Source organism: Onychomys torridus, chromosome 7, assembly GCF_903995425.1.
Source record: "Onychomys torridus chromosome 7, mOncTor1.1, whole genome shotgun sequence".
Taxonomy (NCBI): domain Eukaryota; kingdom Metazoa; phylum Chordata; class Mammalia; order Rodentia; family Cricetidae; genus Onychomys; species Onychomys torridus.
In genome coordinates this window covers 1,840,513-1,862,047 of record NC_050449.1, presented here as the reverse complement: position 1 = coordinate 1,862,047, position 21,535 = coordinate 1,840,513, and the positions used below count along the sequence as shown (strand labels likewise).

Here is a 21,535-nt window from a genome sequence, read left to right as displayed (position 1 = left end):
GAACTCATACATTTTATACAGATGCAAACAAACAAGGAAAGGCAGGCTGCAAATAAGAAAATTTAAGTAAAGTGGTCCAAAGTCCTTATAATTTGGTTCAAAAATTAAAATCGTATGCTATTCTGTTGGTATTAATGGATTTTTCAGAACCTCTCAACATAGTTATTGGCTCTCAGCATACTGAAAGAGTGGTATTACATATTGAGACTGTAGAATTTATCCCTGATGAGTCAGAATTAACTTCAGTATTTATTCAGTTACAAGATATTACCAGGAATAGGAAGCATCCCTTATTTATAACTCACATTTGATCCCATATGGGTCTGCCCGACCACCTAGCACGAAGTAATGATGAGATTGATAAATTATTGATTGATAAGAAATATGCTAGAGGCCTCAGAATTTTATAAAAAAAAAAAAACCATCATGTCAATAGTAAGGTTTAAAAAAGGTTTTTTCAATAACCTAGCAACAAGCAAGGAAATTGTAAGGAAATGTCCTACTTGTTCCTTCTACAATCAGACACCATTACCAGCAGGATGTAAACCAAAGGGTACTCAGAGGAATGAAATCTGGCAGATGGATGTTTTTCACTTTGCAGAATTTGGAAAATTGAAATATGTACACCACACCATTGATACTTATTCAGGATTTCAATGGGCAACTGCTTTATGCTCTGAAAAAGCTGATTGTAATCACACATTTGCTAGAAGTTATGGCTGTCATGGGTATACCAGCACAAATTAAAATTGATAATGCCCCATCATATGTCTCTGGTAAAATGAAAGAGTTTTTTTGCTTATTACAATATAAAGCATATTATAGGTATGCCACATAATCCTACAGACCAAGCAGTTATAGAAAGATCAAATAGAACTCTAAAGGATATGCTAAATAAACACAAAGGGGTAACAAAAACCCCAGAAATAGATTGCATAATGCTCTATTAACTTTGAATTTTCTCAGTGCTAGTGAGAAAAGAACAACAGCTGCAGAGAGACATTGGATAATAGAGAAAAAAAAAAAAAACTACAGAATTAAATCACCCTGTAAACTTTAAGGATGTGCTGACCTCAGAATGGAAAACAGGATATGTGTTATGTTGGGAATGAGGTTTTGCTTTTGTTTCTACAGGAGAAGATAAGCTGTGGATACCATCAAATTTGATAAAGGTTCGATTTGAACAAGAGAGAGACCTCTTAATTAGAAGAGGTGGTAGGTCATCTAACAGCATGACCATCCAATTTAAACTAACTTATACTACTAATAAATGCTTTTCATTAATTCAGATATAACTTGCCAAAAGGGAACCTCCCCAAAGTTAGGCTTGAGGAAAGGTTTTTGTTTTTGTCTTTCAGGAAAATGAAGGCTAAGAAATCTGAAGAACACTGGACAAATGAGACATCTGAAGAAAAAGGAAAAAAAACATCTAGAAAAAAATGTCCCAAGAAAAAGAGTAAATTGATATATTACCTATAAAATTTCATAACTCTTCCTAAATGTTTATTTCTGCACTTCTCTACAGACACTTAACACAAATGGTCTTTTTTTAGTCTCAGTTTAATTTAAAATTAAAGCTGGCTTTGGAGTTAGAGAATGACTCTCTCCTTCTTTAAACCCAAGCATGTTGTTAAAAGGAAAATGTAAACTCCCAGTATCATGCCAGAAGAAAGGGTCATCTTCTCATATGGGACAGAAGAAAATGAAAAAAAACAAGAGACTATTCTATTGCTATTAATCTCAATTATTTGATTCTACCTTGATTCTTTAAACTTCTTAAGTTATAGATTTTATATCAAAATTTACAAGATTAATATATTTATTTTAAACTTTCATTATGATATTAATGGTCATATAGAGAACTAATTAATTCTAGAAAAAAAGGCTTCAATTAACTCCCTATACATATTTTTATGTTCATGTCTCTATCAGTTTTCTTCAGGGAATCACAACCAGGCCTCACATCAAATTTGAAGTCTCCAGAAAGATGACAGGGCCCCACAACAACAATTCCATGTGGACAATAATAATACCACTAAGCTGAGAAACATCACCCACATATCAGCTTTGGACTACAAACTGCTCAGAACAATTTTGAGATGGCTAGCTGAGATGATCCAATTTCACAGACTGAGGCCAGGACAATATGGCATCATAACTGAAGTGTCCTTTGCAATCTGGAAAAGGCACAGTGCCCCTTTCTTTGAAGGCAGCTGAACAGGCAGTGGACTGATGGCTTCTAGTTTGCAGTGGAACAGTATCTGAAACAGTTATTCTTGAAAGAGTACCTAGGATAATAGAATCTAACATCTCCACTGTTAGACTGGCAGTTAATAAAAGAGATGAAGGCACCCATAAGTTGAGAAGAATGGGATGCAGAGAAGAATGGGATGCTGAGATGAAGCCACCTATAAGCCAAGAAGAATGGGCAGCAGAATTCCAAAAACATCAGCAAGTTACAGAATTTAATATTCTTGAATGTCTCTAATCAGAGTGGGCACACTGACATTTTTACATACTCTCCATTGATACATTTAAGAGCTATACTCAAATTAAACATCTATGGTTTCTGATTTACTCTGCCAACTGGAAGGAGGGAAATTGAGATATATTGTATTATATCATTAATTAAATTAAATATTTCATTTTGTTTTTGTGAACAGTAAAGGCTTAGGCATAAAAATTAGAATGATAAATATAAGGGAATGATTTTCACCAGTGGCAAACTATTATAAGCATTGGTAGTATATAAAAAAGGTATGAGACAATGAAAAACAAAACACATTAATAAAAATCTTCTAGAATTAATAGAACCAGAGATTTTAATTTTTTTGCCCACCACTCCTTTCTCAATCCAGTTGTAGCCTATTTTCTTCCCATGCCATACCATACAATTTTTAGGATTAATGCCACCTAATACTTCCTAATACTACATGCAATGGAAAAACTGGTAGCTCTCATTTCACTTTGGCTGCTTTGAAATTTGATACCCTGAGACACTGTTAAACTCTCCCTCTCTTTATCCATAGAAAGATCTACAATCAGTGTTCCAGTAACTGAAAATGCACTCTATCTTCTTTGCTATCCTTTCATTATCAGTGGTTCTTACAAAACTCATCCTGAGATTTTGTGCAAATGTTATGTATCTTTTCCCAGATATCACCATAACATCTCAGCTGAAATACATAGTCTACATCTGTCTTTCTGTTTCAGGCTTATCCTTCTGCCTACATGTTATCTTAACCAACACGAGTTTTGAACTTGGTGTCTTTATCACTGTTCTATTGCTGTGAAGAAGAGCCATTACGACAAAGGCCACTTATAAGAGGAAGCCCTTAAGTGGGGGCTTGCTTATTATTTTAGAGGGTTAGTCCATGATCATCATGGTGGGGAACATGGTAGTAAGCTGGCAGGCAAGAATGTCACTGGAAAAGTAGCTGAGGCCTTACATCAAATCTATAAGCAGAAGACAGAAAGTAAGGATGAGTCTGCTGCAGGCATTTGAAAACTCAAAGCCCACCCACAGTGAAACACCTCATATAAAAAGCCACACCCGCTAATCCTTCCTAAACAGTTCCACTGTCTGTGAACTAAACATTGAAATATATGAGCCTATGGCAGCAATTGTCATTCACACCACCATACTTGGTAAGATTGTTAGTTACTTTATATGTGTTTCTGTGACAATGTGTATGTCAAAAGTAACTCATCAAAGACAGAGTTGATTTCAATTCACAGAAATTATGGAGGCAAGTGTTTGAAACAGTAGGTAATATTGTATCTATAGTTAGGATTTACAAAGCAATCAGTGTTTATCCTTCCTCAAAATTTCCTTTGACTAAGAAAATAATTAATTACATTTAAATTCTTCACTTTAGTTCTCAGGGCATTAGATACAATGAAGTCAGTTCTTTGCCAGACTATAACATGAATGGCCCCTAACTTGGTCCTAACAGAGCCTTTGTTCCACTTTGAAACTTAAGGAGGCAGCTTTCTACTGTTTATTTTCCCTTAGTAGTCAGATTTTCCAATTTCCCACCAGGAAATGGAGTAGGCCATTAAGCTCTGCTTAAAGCATTTCTAGCCAAAATTTTCAAACTCTTCCACCATAGGCCAACTTGGGAATCAATATTACTAACAGATCTCTCCTGCTCTTCCATTTGTTTTACATTGAATAATGGTGATGTTTAGACCTCAGTCTACCCTTGAGTAGAAATACTTTTAGACCAAGATTACATTTAGTCCTTTAATTTTATAGCTACTGAAGGTAGAGTAAATCATTTCTATTAACTAAATATCAATATTCCATTTGTCAACTCCTTAAAAGTTTTGTAAGGAATGTATATGAAAATCCCCCAAATGACAACAGAACTAAGAAAAATGTCAGTCATACCAACAAGGACACATTTAGTCTTTGAATTAGCTTAAGCACCCTATACATTACCTCTTTCAATGGCTACTAATGGAATTTGTTAATGTTTAGCATAATTAAATATATATTTATAGCTCTGTGTGATATAAAACAACCCTGGTCATGTAGCTATTCATGAAACATAATATTAAACATAATTATATGTAGAATTAATTACAATGCTCCAGAAAAATAAAAAATAAAGATTGTTATTAATGGCATTAGTGTGACAAAGCAGACATTCAGAAGTTGAATTAGATAGAGTAAAGCTCATGAAACTAGAATCCATCATTCTTCAGGTGATGGATGACACTGTTAATCAATTAAGTAACGTGACAAAAGTAATGGGAATAAGGAACTAAATTACAAATAGACAAAGAAAGAGAAATTCACTTAACGTTTTTGAAAGACAGAAAAAGTTATTTTAATCCCTATGAAGTTGGAATTTTCTTAACAAAATAAAACAAACACTAAAAAAAGGATGATCTATGATGGCTTTTTCTGTTAAAATTTGACATCTAACTTTCCCATGTGTTTATAAACATGGCATCTAGACAGATTGTGGTAACTCATAGAGAAGAATATCAATTGACTAACTTGTGCCTTATAATATACATATAGCTTAGATTCATGAGCAAAACAGAATTTTTAAAATCTCTTAAAACTAGAAAACACACCTACTGTGAAGTTTTGCCTAAAATAGCTTTTGAGTTTTACATAATCTCAGGCAAAAAAACAAACAAATACTAGTTATTAGAGAAGCTACTCAATACAACAGTCCTACAGAGGAAGAGTGTACTGATATAATGAACCACTTTAAAAGTTTTGACAAAAAAAAAAAAAAAAACAAAAAAACAAAAAAAAATCTATTGTATTTTGTCCACTGGAGTTTATAGTGCTTCACTACATATAGAAGATATCATTGATTTCAATATACTGTTGTGTTGTTAATGGTCTCTTTGAAACCTGCAGTTCTGGATGAGGTAGCTATGACATCTACCAGTGTGGTAACACTGGCATGGACCACAAAGGACAAGAATGAGAGATGGCTTAGAATTCCTCTAGCAACCCATTGATTTCACCACATCTAAGTCTCCCTGGATTTACTTCTCAAATAAGATATTCCAAGACCTATAATTTTGGATTACAGTTTAATTAGTAGTTTAAGGCAGTTGTTCACAGAAGAAAACTAAGGTATAAGGTTAGCATGTATAAGATTAAATAGAACTATGTTTGCATGAAACTAATACTTCCTAACTTTCCCTTTCATGAAATTTCTTTCCATGTAGATCTTACAGTTACAAACTAGTGAACAAACACAGTTAGAAGTGAAAACTAAGTCCTCAAGGTGGTATCATTAATCATTGTGGTATGTATCTATGTCATGGACAAATATTCAAATGAATTAAAAATCAACTTGAGGAAAATTAGTCATTATTTAAGAAAAAGTAATTTTTTCCTTCTAAATATTTATTACTAATTTTTTTAGGTGTACTAAACATTGAAACTTCAATTTCTCAGCAAAATCATAGTAAATATGTTATGTATAAAGGAATGTAAATTCTTTAATAATTTGAACAATAATTCATGCTCAGATATTGTTTGAAGAAGTTATATGTCCTTTTAAAATACATGTTTGTGATTTTCCTCTTTATAATCTTCATTTAATTCATTCATTGAAAATTTTGTAATGTATACACTATATTTTGATCATATGCATCATCCCTCCAATGTCCCCTAGTGCCCTTTACCTTATCTTTGTTGAAACTTAATGGCTTGTTTTGTTTTACTGTTATTAATAACTCCTGGGTTCAATTACCTGGTGAAAATGTGAAGTACAAGAAACTGTGGATGGTTAAAATATAGGGAACACTATGGAGGAGTGGGTGGTAAGAGCTGAAGAAACACAGTTCAGAGAAGAGGGCTGTGAAATGCCTTCAAGACACAATGTGCCTGATACATATCAATAGAGTTTTCATTTCTGATTAACATCAAACAACTCAATACCTATTTTCAGTTAGGGACACAAACGTTAGTACAGTAAGTGAAAAATATTTTCTTCTATTTTTATATTTATTTTCAGATCTAACTTTAAGACACAATTTTAAATACTGTATAATAACCTAAGGATGTCAGAATATCTATGACTAGAATATAATACAGAACTATTTTTGAACACTAATATAATTTTTTAGTTCTGATACATATTCTGAAACATGCATATTATTTTGAGTTTTTCCTTAATTTTCTCTTTGGTGTTTTGATAGTAATATTTTTTAACAAAATGGATGTGTTAGTCAACAATTACTTAGGTTTTCTGTTGTTTAGGGATATTTAGGTACCAGGCATATTTTCAGCAAGTGGAACTTACCTTCCACCTCTGGAGAATAACCAACGACAACAGCAATAAACTATATGGTTGAGGAAACTCTTTTTAAATTTTTTTCTTATTTATTTATTCATTTATTTTTTTTCTATTATCAGCTTGATACAGTATAAAATCTTATCCTAATAGTGATAGTGAAATATTTCATTGAGGCTTGCCCAGTAATTAAGTAAAACCAAAACTTATTATAAGCCACAGTTGTCCTAGAGTGCCCCCTGCTAGATAGCCTCTCTGGTTCTATGGGCTGCAGTCTGATTGTTCTTTACTTTATATCTAGTATCCACTTATGAGTGAGTACATACAATATTTGTCTTGGACAGCCTTGACCAACAATTAAAAAGAGGGCTTCTAATGTATGGCATTGGGGATTTTGTTGACTAGTCCTTGGTTCTTGGAAGCGCATTGTCAGACCAGATGATAGAAAAGGTATGGTCTTTGGAGGAGAATAGAAAACTACCAGTTTACTAAAATAGCATAATCACTAACAACAACCAATAAACATTTGTCTATATACCCACAGATAAGTGTTCTTCCTCTCTTCTCAAGGTACTTGGGTTCTTGCCTTTTCTTGCTTATTTTTATACTTTTTAACCCCACTCAAGTCCTAATAGGCATACTCTGGCCTATCCTCACCTACACTTAAGATGATTGACCTCATTTCCTATCTCCCTTAACAAACATGAACAGCTTTGAACATTATAGAAATAAAGTAATACTCCTCCTGCTGCTGCCCAGGACACATAGCTGTAGCCATTCCATAAACTCATTAGTCCAGGCTCAAAATTCATTAAGTAGCAATTGTATTACTTTATGGAACAGGAGATAGCTTCTTTTAAATTTCTGTTCTTTTTCTATTTTGGATACATCAATGACTGACTGCCTGTCAAGATGTTGAATATTTTTTTTTGTTTTAAAAACAAAACAAAATACCAATACTTAACATTTTATATTTTCCATATTGAAAATATATTTCTCTAAAAATAGGTCATATTGTATTTATCATCTCATATTATGTTTAAGTTATATTTGAATTGAAAGTGAAATGCAGAAGTATGTGAAAAGGAACTGTGTTCTGTTAAATTATTTTTAAAGAAACATTCCTCACTTAAAAATAATAGAAAGTGATTTTTTTTTTACTCTTTTTCTTCTTTATGTTTTTGTCCTATTCAGTTTGGTTTTGTTTTAGCTTTATTTTTTATTATTCTTAGGATGCTTATTTGTTTTGTTTTGTTTTGTTTTGTTTTGTTTTTGAGAAAGTAGTGAAGGTTTTTATTGTTAATACAAGATAACAAATAAATTAATTTTTACAACAATATTAGACTCTAGAGCTTCTCTATGAGAAGGTTAGCTCAGTATGTAAACAGACTAATATCTAAAATAATCTAGCAAGTGAATGTGATAGTTGTGCAAGACCAACAGACCTGTGAACAATGAAGAGAAAGGAAAGGGCATTTTCTTGCTTCCTTTCCTCAGTAAGATGTGTTACTGAACATATGAGGCTTGGTGGAAATTGCTCTCAAGGTTATCGCAATGAGGTGACACCAAATTCAGATGAACCTGAAGACTATAATCCAGTTGTATTTATCTTTAACAAAAGCTTGAGCTGGGTGTGGTGGTATATGCCTTTAATCCCAGCACTGGGAGGCAGGGGCAGGTAGATCTTCTCTTTGTATCTACTGAGCAAGTTCCAGCCTAGCCAAGGATGCATAGTAAGACCCTATCTCAAAAAAACAAAATACACACGACTTAAAAAAAAAACAAAAAACAAAAAACAAACGTTTAGGATTCAGGAACTAGGAGTGAAAATCAGTGGTAGAGCACTTACCTAGCATGAGCAGGACCCAGTAAGGGGAGGGGAAAAAATGAATCATTTATCAGTATGAAACCAGTAGACTCAAGTAGGAGCTCAATTAATTTCATGTTAAAGTGCAAAAGAGACCATGTGAGACTAGTGTTTGTTCTGTGACACAGCAGATAGACAACCCTCCAACTGCAGGGGCCAGGACAAAGTGTACACTGAACTAATCAAGAAAAAGAACCCGTGGTTTAACTTAGAGAGCCAGGGTCCTGCCAAGTGTGGTCATGAGCTATACCCAGCTATCAGATAAGTTCAGACCTACTCACAAGGCTAAAGCGTGTCAGGAAGCCAAGGCTGTCCAAATGAGTTCGTGGGCACCTCTATCATGATTTGTAACTGCTCATGTTGATAGTTTTGGAAGCATACCAGCATTATTTACCGAAGAAAGCAAGGGCCAAATCCTCCTCTAAGATAAATAATTTTTTAAAAAAAGTGAGGTTCCCACTCAGCACCACTGACATTTTCCTCCAAGTTGAAAGCAGTGCAAAATGGTTTCTCTCACACAAGGACAATCTGCACAATGTCACTCCAGCCTCCAGTTACCTACATCACTCCTATGTCAGAGCCCAGGGAAAGTTGCAGAATTTGTACAGAAAGCATTTTAGAAGCCAGTGGGTGTGAGCACATTCAGGTCACCGGGTTTGAGATTATGGTTCAAGGTGGTGGTTTCTTCCCTTCTACTACTGGCATATCCATCTTAGGAGGGTTGAAGGTTGCTGGATTTTCACCTACTCGTGTTGCTTGGACGTGCATTAACTCTATAGGAGAGGGTTTCGGGGCACCTTTGTAAGCCTGGATGGCAAAACCAGAGTCAGACCTCTGCAGGGGCCTCAGTCCAAAGAGGCTCTACTTTTCTGCTGAGTTCTTGTCATTCCCATTCCCAGGATCCATGGTGTGAGGATTTGGGCCAGGTAAGGCTGTGGAGGAGCCAGAGGGGAACCACCTTCTGAACTTCTGCTAGGGGAAGGAGTAGGGGTTGCCGCTCAGGCTGGACTGGGCTGATTCAGGATACTTCTTTTGTTGTCTCTCCACTTTGCAGCTTTAGTTTACAGAGTGCTTCTGCCTCTCTGAGGTACTTGATATCCTCAGTGGTGAGGCCCTTGTAGGATGTGTAGCCAGCATCTGTCAGTCCTGCTTGTTGCTCAAAATGCTGGATATTCTCCTGAGTCTGTTTTGTGATCAGGGAATTCATGTTGACATGGGTAGCTTTAATCTTCATCACAAGAGCCTTATCTGAATTCAGTGGCTGTTGATGGAATCACAGCAAGAGAAGAGACACTGGCCTCTCCTTCCTCTGTCTTGTCAAGATGCTGACACTTGCACTCTGGAATCACTGGCTTCCAGGGGATGCTGCCTATTTCCGATGGAGGAGGAGTCATGGGCGCAGAGTCCTCTAGGGCATCATCATAGCTGACTGCCGGGCAGCACATCCCAATGGGCAGGGACATCTTGCCTAGAGGCCCACTGGGCACAAGAGCAGGCACTTCTGATTGTCTTGAAGGCATTGATAGACTAGGATCCAGACGCTTTCTCTATATAGAATTCGGAGCTGAGTCCCTGCCACAATAGTGAAATGACGCTGGACTATGTTGACAGACAGATGGTAATGAGGAGCATTGCCCAGCTGCTGCAAATTAGTAAAAGCTTCTGAGGAAGAGTCCATCCAGAGGTTCTGCTCTCCCGCTGCCTGCGAACTCAGGCACTAAAGAGGCTCTGAGGCTCCAGATGGCCCAAGAGGCTACAGAGCTGAGCAGAGCAAAGTCACGAAAGCTCCCTGACAGAGCGCCTATTTGTTTTCTAAAGAGAAACAAAAAGGATATGCACTCAAATGAGAGGAGAAATGGGGGATCTCAAAGGAGTTGGGGAAGGGAAACCATAATCAGAATATATTATATGAAAAAAATCTATTTTTAATAAAATAAAAATAGAAGAAAATAATGTAGGAAGGTATCACTAATTATGTAGTTTTATAATCATACCAACTAGTTATTTTATACACTGAAAAAAATGCAATTCAATTTTTAATGAAAAAAAACACATTTAAAAGGGTAACATTATTTATGTATCATAAATACAAACATCATAAATGTTCAATTATGAAGTCATTAGATAAATAGTTTTAATTAATGTGCATTATTGCCACTTTAAGGCAACACCTAAAAACTTTGCAATGGTGTTTTTCTTACTTACTTGTCTGTTGCTGTGACAAAACACCATGATCAAAAACATCTTATGAAAGGAAGAATTTACTTTGGTCTAAAGTTTTAGAATGAAAGTCTATAATGACATGGATGGCAAGGCTGCAGGGAGCTGGAAAAGGAAAGTGGCTGACCTCATTTCATAGGTCCATAAGGAAACTGAAGGATAGAAGAGGACACATGTGAGGCTATAAACCCTCTAATCCATAGTACAGGAAATAGAAAAGCCAAACAAAATTCTAAAAGGTGATTATTGCTATAAAGTACTAGATAAATAATCATAAATGATGAAAAAATTTTAAATCTAGAAGACAGTGCTGGACATCTGGTACTTATGAATACCTAACATGATAATAATCAATAACTTTTCTCATTCACAGTTTTATTTTTATATATGTTCTCTGGTTTGAGTATAAACTACTTTTGAAATTGGAAATAAGCTGCTCTAAGAAGAAAGGGGTCTTTGTCTTAGTGAGACAGCTCAGTCTATAAACAAACATGCACACATAATTTTTTTTATTTTTAAGTAGAAATTCTGGTTAATATATTTTAGCATAGGCATTTTATCTTAACTGCAGAAAGATTTTCTAAGATTATAGTGGAGGGTTAGTAAGTAGATACATTCTTTATTGCTTCTCCCATTGAGAGGAAAGAGTCTTTGTTTGCTGCCCTGAATCTTGAAAGATTTTAGTTATTCACTTCTAAAGAACTGAACACAACAGGGATGCAGGCAGACATTACTTAACACAGGGATATAGAAGTCTGTATCCTATTCTATCTTCCAAGGACTCTGCATCACAATCCTGAGTCATCCTTGTATCTAATTCTAGCTTGGGTCTCAGATATGTTACAGCAAACACAAACCACTCCTGCTGTCATGTTTAACTTTGTTGTTGTTTGTGTTTTGAGATAGGATTTCTTTGTGTAGTCCTGGCTGTCCTGAAACTCCCCCTGTAGACCAGGCTGGCCTTGAACTCACAGAGATCTGGCTGCCTCTGCCTCCCAAGTAGTAGGATTAAAGGTGTGCACTACTAACACCTAGCTTATTTTTCTGTCATATAATCAGCAAAGTATATCTACCAAAAAATGAGTGCAAATGTAAAGGCAGTTTTATCACAGCTTACAATATCTGGAAATAGTATTCTGGGAAGAGTGAAAACAGTGAGTCACAAATGTAGGAGATACTAGTCTACAAACAACATGATGAACCCAGTGGACTTGTGTGAGTTGAAGGTCTAAGGAAAATTACAAACCCTTTAATCTGGGATAATGTGATCTTATTGCTTATAATGATCATTCTCTGTGAAGTTCTTGAAAAGTGGAACTTTTATCAAAGAAATGTAAGATAAATTGTAATTAAAGAGGAACATGGAATTATTCAGGAGAATTAGGTGTGTCATCTCCCTAATTAACACTTTGCCATGTCTTCTTTTTGCTTTTAAGTCCAACTATACCAAGATATCCATTTTTACATCTATCTTTGAAATTTATTTAATAAAAGGAGGTCTAGAGAAGTAGATAAAATAGTAGCATATGTCCGAAAATTTGAAATCTAAGAACTTAGTTAGTCTGATGGAGATGCTGATCTGAATGACTACTGAAAGTCAGGAACATTGAGCTGAAGGATAAGACTGTGAAGCTGAGGGAGTTTTGGTTGTTGTTTCTGGGGTCAAAGCTACAACTTCATGGATGCTGTGCAGTAAGCTTCATTCATAGCCCTTCTATGCAGAGATTTTAAGTTATGCTTTTTGTTTTGAGAATTCAGACTATGAGCACAGGGATGAAAAGTGAACAAGGGCTAACTGTCAGTAAGACAATGGGAATATTGGCATTCAAATATAGAAATAAACTCTTATTTTTCAGGAAATGAACTTTTACATAGCTCTAAACAAATTATACTTGTGTCTACAGCTCATATTCAACTAGTGCTCTGCATTGTATTTCATAATCAGCTCTTAAAGTAAATAGGTCTAAAACAAATTCAGGCAACAGGTATATATGCAAGCCAAATACCAGAAGCATTTTTAAAGATTGATTTTTGTCTACTCAAAGCTAAGGAGCTGAAGTCTTCATTCATCAAATCTCAGTATATGAATTTGGTCTTTTTAGATGTAATTAGTGCAGAAGCAGTCATGCTGGAGTAGTTCTTAATCCAGTATGTTCAGTGTCCTTATACAAATTGTGTATGCAAGCCTGAATGTTGGGACCTAGCTAAGAGGTCTGTAAATCAAGAAATGCCAATGATTGACAACAGAAACTAGGAGAGGAGCCTGGGACAGAGTCTGTCTCACATCTCTCAGAAGAAAGTAGCCCTTGTCAACACTTGTCTTGAGATTTCTAGCATCCGTATCTATGAAGAAATATGTTCCTAATGTTACAGCTACTTCATTTGATGTGTGAGGCTACAGGATCCCCAATAAATTAACATTGGATAAAGGGCTCAGTCTGAATGTCTAAACTTAATTTTTTTTTCACATCTAATCACCAGTAAATGACACAGGTACTAAAGATAGAGTATGTGAAGGCACTGAAAATGTCTGTAGAACAAAGAGATATTAAAATTACAACTTAATTTTTTAAAATAGTTTTATTTATTAAAAAATATTTTTTTCTCACACAGTATATACTGATTATAGTCTCCCCTTTCTCTATTCATCCTAGTTCTTCCTTACCTCCGTACCCTCCAGATCCACTCCCTTTCTTTCTCTCATTAGAAAAGTCTTCTAAGAGACAACAAGCAAATATGACACAATAAAATCCAATAAGCTGAAACAAAAACTATCATATTGAAGTTGGACATGGCAATTCACAAGGAAGAAACAAGTCCCAGGTACAAGACTCAGAGACGTACTCGTTCTCATGGTCTGTAGTCTTATAAAAATACTCAGTTAATAGGTATTCTATATACACAGCTGACCTGGTGTACTCTTGTAGGCTCTTTTGCTGCCTGCTTCAGTCCCTGTGCACTCATGCATCTTGCTTTGGTGACACAGAGGGCTTTGTTCTCCTGGTGTCCTCCATCCCTTCCAGCTCTTACTATTTTTTCTGACTTCCCTTCTTTAGGATTCCCTGAGATCTGAGTGGAGGGATGTGATGGAGATTTCCAACTGTACTCCTTCTTTGCATAGTGTCTGGCTGTGGGTCTCTGCATCTGTTCCCATCTGCTGCTGAAAGAATCCTCTGATGATGTCTGTGTAAGGCACTGTTCTATGTGTATGTAGAATATTATTAGGAATCATTTTATTGATTTTTTTAGACCAGTAGTGTTTTGTTTTACCCTAGATCTCTTGGCTTTCTAGCCTCTGATTCTTGGTTACTCAAGCAGTGTCAGGTATGTGTTACTTCTTATGGAGTGGGCCTTAGGTCAAATCAAACATCTGTTGACTACTCCCACAAGTTCTGTGCCACCATTTCCCTAGCATAATATGTAGGCAGGACAGAATGTAGGTCACAGGTTTTGTGTCTCAATTGATGTTTACATTTCTCTTTAGGTAGCCTGCAGAGTACTTTCCCACACCAGAGAGTGGGATGGAGAGGTGGCAGATCCAGGTCGACTTCTCAACTTTCATTGAGCTGTATGGGTATTGTTCTCAGCCCTATGTCATTTTGTGGAGAGCAGTCGTTTATCTTAGCAACTGTGTCATTTGGGGGTTTCCATAGGATTCCCTTAGCCAACAACTTAGCTGAATGCAATTTAGTCCTGCTACTGGAAGCCTTTCCTGGCTAAAAGAGATGGCCTGTTGAGACTCTGTCTCCCATTATTAGGAGTCCTCATTAATATCATCTTCATAGATTACAAGAGAAATAGTGGACCATAAATATGCCTGTTTTGTTTATTTGTAGGTAAGGACTCAGACACTTTTGGTAGGAGTTCTGATTATTTTTCTAATGGATCTACCATGATCCTTAGTTTCTTGAGTTATGAGTTCCCATGTTTGTATATATGCATTAAACTATCCAAAGCAAAACTTTTCTATATATCTAGAGTCAGCTCCACTCAGGATTTTTGCCAGCTCAGAATAGTTTCTGCTGAATAACATCTTCAACTGACCTTCTTTAGGATGCCCAGTCTAAATTCCTCAGCCTACATCTTTATCTTTCATAAGATAATTCAGAGCTGAGATGGTGCAAGTCTCATGTCAAAGATTTGAGGTCTAGCCCTTGGGCATCTTTGACCTACTACAGCTTCTATCCTTCCGTCCAGCTTGCCTAATTCCAATAAATTTCAATCATCCTCTCTTCATGCTTTTGGTACAAAAATAATATTGGATATCAATGCTAAAGCCATCCACTAAAAGAGACAGGTGCTATGTCTATACTGAGAAGGATCTTCAATAGACTCATACAACTTTTATCAAGAGACAACTTTGCTGTTTACTGCACAGCACAGTCTGATGACCCAGACACCAAATAGGATCATAACCAAATTTTTTTCTTTATACAAAACTGTAGACTAATGAAGACAGATAATAATTTAAATTTATATTTTGTAAGAAACCTGTGGCTGGTGTGAAACTATTTTGAAGTAAGCTTATGACACTTTAAGAACATCTTGATGCTTTAGGGTACTTAAATTATTTGTGTTATCACTTTTAAATTTTGTAAATAAAATGTTGCAAAGTTATAAACTTGCTGAGTCTGAATTTCTGTAATAGTAGTTGTTCTGCCTGAATAAGGAAAAATACTTTCTGAAGCATTTCATAAGTTAACCATTAAACATCCATTACACTTGATTAAACATATTTATATCTTTGGTTATCAGATCAAGATAGGTGTTTGGAAGCAGAATCTTTCTCCTCTTGTTTCTTCAGTTTTCTTTATGAATAAACTCTCTCTGATCTTCAAATACTTCTTGAGCATTTAGTTAAAATTAATCTGTCATGTAAATTCTTTGCTTTCACTAAGTTACAGCTGATTTTGTTCTTCTTAATTCCATTTACTTGAAGCATTTATCACAAGGATTTTTTTTCCTAAGTATCTTACTGTCTTGACATTCAGAGCAGATATATTTTTGAGTGGGCATTTTAATATTAAAGTTTAATCATAAAAGTAGTAAAATACAAACTGAGAGATGGAAATAAGAGTGAGCATAAATGAGGAATATTTAAACTATAATGCTGTTAATAAATGTATCAGAAGAGAAAACAAGAAAGAGAACACAGAAAACAAATACTCAAGACTAAGTATCCATCTGAGCACCTTAGCTGCCCAAGAAGGTCTCTTGTGTGGGCCTTCTGCCTCCCAGCCCAGTAGGTAAGACTTGTGCGATTGATGAATTTCAGAAAGAAAATTGTTTGTTTTTCTTATTCCCACAGTTCATTTGTCTTTCCATGCCCTCCATCTGAAGCATAGCCCCCTTGAATTAATCCTGGCCTGTCTTAGCATTGCTTGTGGTAAGATGGATTCATTTCATTTTGGAGTGTGGCATTAAGAAAAGCCTACTGTTAGTGCAGATTTAAGCCATTCTTCTGCGCTAATTTATCTTCTATCAAGCTGGCATCACTATCTTCACTATGTGACTCCTGTGTCTATCTCTCTGTGTGTTCTGTATTTGTCAAGACTAATAGGGATATTATTTATTAACATTTTAAACTCATATAGTCAGTCCCTTTTTATTGAGATAATAAAATACTTGAGCCTAGTGTTTATTTATGGAAAGAGTTTTATTAAGATAGGTTTACTTTACTCTGTTTTTGGAAGTTAAGATCCCATGATAAGGTAGTCTCACTTTTTTGTGGTCTGCTGAGGATCCTTTGGCTATGTCACATTGTGACAGATGGCATCATGGTGGGGGAGTGAGGCAAAAAGAATGTATCATATGGCTGAGGCAGGAAGCCAGAGATAAGAGAGGAATCAGTCTTGCTTTTTCATTGCAACCTTTTCCTGATAATTACAGGGCCCCACAAAACTGCATTAATTCCTACTTAAGGCAGCATATTTGATTACTTGATAAACACTGGATAGAACCTATCTCTGATATCATAACCAAGCTTCTAATACATGAACCCTTGAATGACACACTCAAACCAGTATTAGGCCAAAAATGAACACTGAAGAGATTCATGAAGAGTGGTTGAGTAATATCAGAAATTCCCTGTGTTGTATATGAGTGCTGTCATAGGGAGTATCAAATGACCCACTAAGTATTCTGTATCCCATGGCTTAACTCTTGGACAACATACAGTTGGGTTGATTTTGATTCTAACACATCAGAAATGAAATCTAATGCAGCACTGACTACAGTGCACAGCAACCAACTCTCATGGAATTCTTATAAAGACAATCTTTATCTTATGCTAATAAAGAACCAATCTATTTATGAAACTACATTTTTAATGCTTGTTGTTTGCTCTGTGTATAAAATGTGTGGCAAACCATTTAATTTTCTAAAAACTATAGTTTATACAAGCTAAAGACCCAGGTGTTCATGATTTGAAAAAATATTGGAAAATACATTACCAAGTAATAAATATTGATAACTGTGTTAGTTGTGGCTTATGATATAAATGCTTCTCAAGATATCATTTGACTGCTTTTAGAGATGTGATGTTCTAAGCTGACACTCCTTTGTTCTCGGTGAACTCACTCCGTATGTCATGATTCATCTTCATAAGCTCCGAGAATCTTGGATGCGTTTCCAGTTGAAGAACGATATTTGGCAGTGGGTATGATTGTTGTTGAGAGGAAACAGTCTATAGAAAAGATGTTCAATTTTCACATACAATAAAATAGACATTGAAATTATATAAAATATAGTGGGCCATGTAAATTAATTTTAAGGATTGAGAAAACTCCAAATTAAAGGTACCATTTAAGTCAACCAGAATATATTATAAAGTAAACAAAAGACATTGATCCTATGACATCAACCAGTATCATGAACTTGATAGAAAAAGACATATCATTTTTTTTTTTTATTTTCTAGTGGTGGGGTATAAAAAAGTGATAAATGTGTAACAGTGCTATTCACTACTGCCCCCCCCCAACACTTATGGACAAAGACAGACATCTGGATAGAAAAGAACATGGAAGCTAATGAATTCTTTGGGATAGTTTATTCAGGAAAACTCTTATTAAGGATATGAAAATTTCAACTGTACCAGTCCTGAGTAATAGCAATTTTAAGACCCAATTACATTCACAGCTTTCTTCTGGAAAACCATCTCTTTTGTTTTTCCATTTCTTTGGTTACTAATTACTTTGCTATCTTACATTAGATTTTCTGATTTTTTTTGAGGTTTGAAATTTATACCTGGCTTTCCCATTTGATTCAACCATGCTTTATTGATAATTATTTGCTACTGATTCAATGCTGGATCTTGTGTTCATGAATTCTGTCTTGTTAGATACATCTGTACCTAACATGTATATGGCAATTACTATGGGAGTTACTGATAATTTCCATGCTACCTTCACACATGATAACTTCTTATCCCTTTAGAAAGAAAGTGAAAGCCAGGCAGTCGTGGTGCATGCCTTTAATCCCAGCAGAGGAAGGTGGATCTGTGTGAGTTCAAGTCCAGCCTGGTCTACCAAGCGAGATCCAGGAAAGGCCCAAAGCTATACAGAGAAACCCTGTCTGGAAAAACAAAAAGTGAGAAACACCATTTCTCAAAAGCAATGGGAAATGAAACCTGGTTATTTGCTTAATTTTAGATTGTTCATGCTATAGGCATATATCACATTTATAAAGGCAGCATTTTGTATTTTAGTTTCAAATACCTGAAATTCTTCAGGTTAGAGTTAAAACAGTGGAGAAGCTGAGTTGTTATTTTTTCTTAATGATTTCAGCAGAATCCAGTCCACTAAGCAGTCATAGGTTGTACCATATTTATTTTAGAAAATTCTGTTTAAGAATTGGTGCTGTGTTAGTCTGAGTGACTTGCTGATGTAGCTCTACTTTCACCACATTTGAATAACTTGAGTATTTTTCTGTTAAATTTTTAGTTAAATCTTTCAGCCAGTTAATTTACAAAGGAAATTGCATGAAGGTGGCCACAATATCTAGTGCCTTAAATAAAATGGTCCTATGTTCTGCTCTTAAGAATTTCCTCATCAAGCTCTCCTTAGGTCAGTTGTTCTCAACCTGTGGATTCAGACCCCTTCAGGAGTCACTTATTAGATATCCTGAGTATTAGATATTGAATTATAATTCATAACAGCAGTAAAATTGCAGCCATGAAATAAGAAAAAAAATAAATTTATGGTTGGGGTCACCACAACCAAGGAGCTGTATTAAAAGGTTCACAGCATTAGGAAGGTTGAAAGCCACTGCATTAGATGTTACTAAAGGTGTCAGTCCTTTTAGTATCCTCACCAGAAGACCAGCTGAGTGAGTTCCACCAGCAATGGAGTCTGTTGTTGTGAGATTCAATAGAGGCTGGAGAATAAAAAAGTAGAAGGTTGGCATCCAATTTATTAATCCAGTCTCCCTCTTCCTACTCTGGATGCACAGAAGGTAAAATGCATTATTGGCACAATTGCTTTGCTCCTGACCATATCTATCAATAAAATCACAGTAAATTAAAATCAAGTTAAATGAAATAATTGTGGCCTAAATGAGATCATCAAATGCATTTTAAACAGAACTGATACTTTGAAAGGAAGGTAGAAAAGAAAACCAAAATAAAATTCTAAAGAAAATGTGAAGTTCAGAGTGTTCTAATATTAGTGTAGTTAATGCAGTTATCAAAGAATCCAATACAAATACAGTTTGGGTAGTCATAGGGCTCAATGATAGAATATTTGTCTAGCAGTTATAAGAATCTGGGTTCAATTTTCCACACTACAGAAATGAATGCATTAAAGCAGAACAGTCACATGTTAAAAACTTTTGCTGCATTTTGTTGGTATTTTTCTTCATAAGAATGTAAATAAGAGATAATTTCAATGTTTACCATTTGATAAATAATTGGGAGAAATATTTAATTGAAAAAATATTTGAACATATGTTGAGTCTTTAACTAGATGAAATAAAATTTGATACTATAGTTGGATATGGCTTGTCCATTAAAGATTCCTGTGTAGAAAGTGGAGGTTTATGTAATGATGAGAGAAACTGCAGGACATTCATGATGCAAACCTTAGTGAATATTAGTTAGGTTATTGACACATACAAATAGATCTATATCTATCACTCTGCACAAAACTCTAGTCCAAGTGGATCAAAGACCTCAACATAAAACTGGACAGACTGAACCTAATAGAAGAGAAAGTGGGAAATAGCCTTGATCATATTTCATTTGCACAGGAGACAACTTCCTGAACAGAACACCAGTAGTATAGGCACTAAGACCAACAGTCAATGAATAGGACCTCATGAGACCAAAAATCTCTTGCATAGCAAAGGGCACCATCATTAGGACAAAACAACAGCCTACAAAATGGGAAAGATTTTCACTAACTCCACATCTGACAGAGAGTTAATATAAAAAATATACAAAAGAACTCAAGAAACTAGACAAACCAAATAATCCAATTAAAAATATGATACACATCTAAATAAAGAATTCTCAACAGAGCAATCTCAAATGGCTGAGAAACACTTAAAGAAATTTTCATCATCTTTAGCCATCAGGGACATGCAAATCAGTATGACTCTGAGATTCCATCTTAAATCTGTCAGAATGGCTAAGATCAACAACACAAGTGACAGTTCATGCTGTCCAGGATTTGGAACAGGGAGAACACTCTTCTATTGCTGGTAAGAGTTCAAATTTGTATACCTAATATGAAAATCAATATGGAAGTTTCTCAGAAAATTGGGAATCAATCTGCCACAAGAATCTTAAGATGCCTTTCTTGGACATATACCAGAAGGACACTTCTTCCTACCAGAAGGACACTTATTCAACTATGTTCATAGTGGCTTTATTCATAATATCCAAAAACTGGAAACAACCTAGATGTCCCTCAACAAAAATTCGGATTTCTTAATTATACATTATATTTTTTTCAAATTTTATTTTTTATTTTATTTATTATTTATTTTATTTTTCAATTCTACATATCAGCCATGGGTTCCCCTGTCCTCTCCCCTCCCACCCCTGCCCCTGCCTTTCCCCCAGCTCCTCCCTGCCATTCCCATCTCCTCCGTTGTAAAGACTCCTCTGGGGATTCAGCTAAACCTTGTAGATTCAGTACAGGCAGGTCCAGTCCCCTCTTTCCAGGCTGAGCAAAGTGTCTCCACATAAGCCCAGGTTCCAAACAACCAGCTCATGCACTAAGGATAGGTCCAGGTCCCACTGCCTGGGTGTCTTCCAAATAGTTCAAGCTATTCAGTTGTCTCACTTATCCAGAAGGCCTGATCCATTTGGGGGCTCCACAGCTTTTGGTTCATAATTCATGTGTTTCCATTAGTTTGGCTATTTGTCTCTGTGCTTTTTCCAATCATGGTCTCAACAATCCTTGCTCATACAATTCCTCCTCTTTTTTGCCAATTGGACTCCTGGAGCTCCATCTGGGGCCTAGTCGAAGATCTCTGCATCAACTGCCATCAGTTATTGGATGAGAGTTTTACCATGACAGTTAGGGTGCTCGGCCATCCGATCACCAGACTAGGTCAGTTAAGGCTTTCTCTCGACCACTGCCAGTAGTCTACTGTGGAGGTATCATTGTGGATTTCTGTGGGCCTCTCTAACAATTTGCTTCTTCCTGTTCTCATGTCAATGTGTAGAAGGCTG

The 21,535-nt window shown here is 35.7% G+C and overlaps 1 pseudogene; it reads right to left on the bottom strand.

Moving 5' to 3' along the window:
- Positions 1–9,256: 9,256 nt before the first annotated feature.
- On the bottom strand, positions 9,257–10,160 carry LOC118586629 (annotated as a pseudogene).
- Positions 10,161–21,535: the final 11,375 nt, after the last annotated feature.